The sequence below is a fragment of the Rhagoletis pomonella genome, unplaced genomic scaffold (genome assembly GCF_013731165.1).
Source record: "Rhagoletis pomonella isolate Grant_MI unplaced genomic scaffold, Rhpom_1.0 Rhpom_scaffold_18477, whole genome shotgun sequence".
NCBI classification, from domain to species: domain Eukaryota; kingdom Metazoa; phylum Arthropoda; class Insecta; order Diptera; family Tephritidae; genus Rhagoletis; species Rhagoletis pomonella.
Window position 1 is genome coordinate 1 of NW_023476995.1, and position 2,898 is coordinate 2,898.

Genomic DNA, 2,898 nt, shown 5'->3' on the forward strand with positions numbered 1-2,898 from the left:
TAGTAATAATAATGCAGTTAATACGACTGCTCATACATATAAAGGTATTCGATCAAATGTAATTCCAACTGATCGTATATTAATTACTGTTGTAATAAAATTAACTGCTCCTAGAATAGAAGAAATCCCTGCTAAGTGTAGAGAAAAAATAGCTAAGTCAACAGATGCCCCTCCATGAGCAATAACAGATGAAAGAGGAGGGTAAACTGTTCAACCTGTTCCAGCTCCATTTTCTACTATACTATTAACTAGTAGTAGTGTAAGAGAAGGGGGTAGTAATCAAAAACTTATATTGTTTATTCGAGGAAATGCTATATCTGGTGCTCCCAATATTAAAGGCACTAATCAATTTCCAAACCCACCAATTATAATAGGTATTACTATGAAAAAAATTATAACAAAAGCGTGTGCTGTTACAATTACATTATAAATTTGATCATCACCAATTAAAGCTCCTGGGTGTCAGCTCGAATTAGAATTCTAAGAGAGGTTCCTACTATTCCGGCTCAAGCTCCAAAGATAAAATATAAAGTTCCAATATCTTTATGATTTGTTGAAAATAGTCATAGTCGCGATTAAATGGCTGAATTTAGGCGATAGACTGTAAATCTATTTATAAGAATTAATTCTTTTTAATCAATTAGGCTTTATAGTCATAATAATGATATTAGACTGCAATTCTAAAGGAGTAAAATAATTACTAAGGCTTAAAAGATTTAACTTATATTTATAACTTTGAAGGTTATTAGTTTTTTTAACTTAAAACCTTTTTATAAATATTTAGACAGTTAAATTTATTTGTAATTAAAAAATAAAATAAACTAAAGAAATTAAAATTAATCTAAACGTTGAAATAAAAGAAAAAAATAGTATACATTTAAATGAAAAATTATTTATTTGTATATTATTAATTCAATTATTTTCAGAATAATTTAATATAAATGCAGCAAAACATAAACGTAAATAAAAAAATAATGTAATTAAAGTTATAATTGTTATTAAAATGTATTGATTATTAACAATTAATAATTGAATAACTAATCATTTTGGTAAAAATCCAATAAATGGTGGAAGACCACCTAAAGACAATAAATTAAAGAATAAACAAAATTTTAAAATTTTTGAATTAAAAAATGAATTAAAAACTTGATTAATATGATATATTTTAAAATTATTGAATATAAAAATTAATCTAAAAGATAGAAATGAATATATAGAAAAATAAATTAATCAAGTTGATTCTCTAGCTTGTATAGCAGTTAATATTCAACCTAAATGATTAATTGAAGGGAAAGCTACTAATTTACGAAGAGAAGTTTGGTTTAACCCTCCCAATGAACCTATTACTAAATAAATAAAATTTCTTCAATTAGTATAAGAAATTAATACAAGAGGAGCAATTTTTTGTCATGTTATTAAAATTAGAGCATTTATTCATGATAAAACTTCTATTACATTTGGAAATCAAAAATGGAATGGTGCTGCTCCGCTTTTTAATAATAAAGATGAATAAATAATTAAATAACTAAATATTAGATTATTTTGAATTGTTGGGAAATTATTTATATATATTAGAATAATAGCAAACAATAATACAGCAGAGGCAATTGCTTGTGTTAAAAAATACTCAAGAGAGGCTTCTGTTGATATTAAATTATTATCTCTTATTAGGGGGATAAAAGATAATAAATTAATTTCTAAACCTATTCAAGCACCTAACCAAGAACTAGACGAGATGGTAATTATTGTTCCTACTATTAAAATAAAAAAAAATATAATTTTAGCAGTATTATTAAAAATTAAAAAGAAAAGGATTGTAAACCTTTATAAATGGGGTATGAACCCAGTAGCTTAATTAGCTTATCTTTTTATATTTTAGTGTATGATGCACAAAAGTTTTTGATACTTTTAGAAATAGTTTAATTCTATTAAATATAAATTTGTAATGAATGTAATATTATTACATTATTTACCCTATCAAGGTAACCCTTTTCGTCAGGCAATTCATTGAAAGAAAATAACTTATTTCATTTAAAAAAGGTAATTTTCCATGTTGTTTTTTTTTTTTTTTATTTAATATAAGTTTTAATGTTATAAATATAATTTTGTATTTTATATTATAATATAATATAGTGTATAAAAAGAAGTAATTTTTGTAATAAAATTAAAGTTAATAGTAGGTAATTAAATATGCCAATATATCCATTTCCGAGAGTTAAAAGATCAATACGTTAGCTCAACTAGTAGATGATAATAAAAGGGTGGCCTTAACATATATCTATATAAATGTGGAACGTCAGATTATCTTATCTACTAATAAATGTAACAGAATGTTTATAGATCTATGAATCTTAGGGTTTTTTTTATTAGAATATAGATACCTATTAATTAATTTAATATTTATATACATATATTAATCTATTTATAATAGAAATATATATATTAATTAAATATTTATATACATATATATATAATATAGAAACGGAATATATATATTATATATTAATAAATTAAATATTTATATGTATATATATAATATATATAAAAGTTATTTCTCAATAATATATATATAAATATGTAGTTATCAGTATATTTAGTAATTATGAAAATAATATTTATTAAATATACATGCAGGTATGGCTACTAATAATTAAATATAAGTAAACCCTTCATTTCTATAAATCTATTAATTTTAAATATATTTACTTATATAAAGAAATATTTTATATAAGATATTTATATATATAATCAATTAAATATTTATATTTATATATTTGTAGATATAAATATTTATATGTATATATATATACATATAAATATATTTATATTTATATATATAAATATAGATAGGAAAATTAAAAATTTAAATCTTAATATTTATATAAATAAAAAAAAAAA

At 21.2% G+C, this 2,898-nt stretch overlaps 1 pseudogene; it reads right to left on the reverse strand.

Annotated features, from left to right (window-relative positions):
• Window positions 1–912: 912 nt before the first annotated feature.
• LOC118757482 lies at window positions 913–1,758 on the reverse strand (annotated as a pseudogene).
• Between the last annotated feature and the right edge of the window lie 1,140 nt (window positions 1,759–2,898).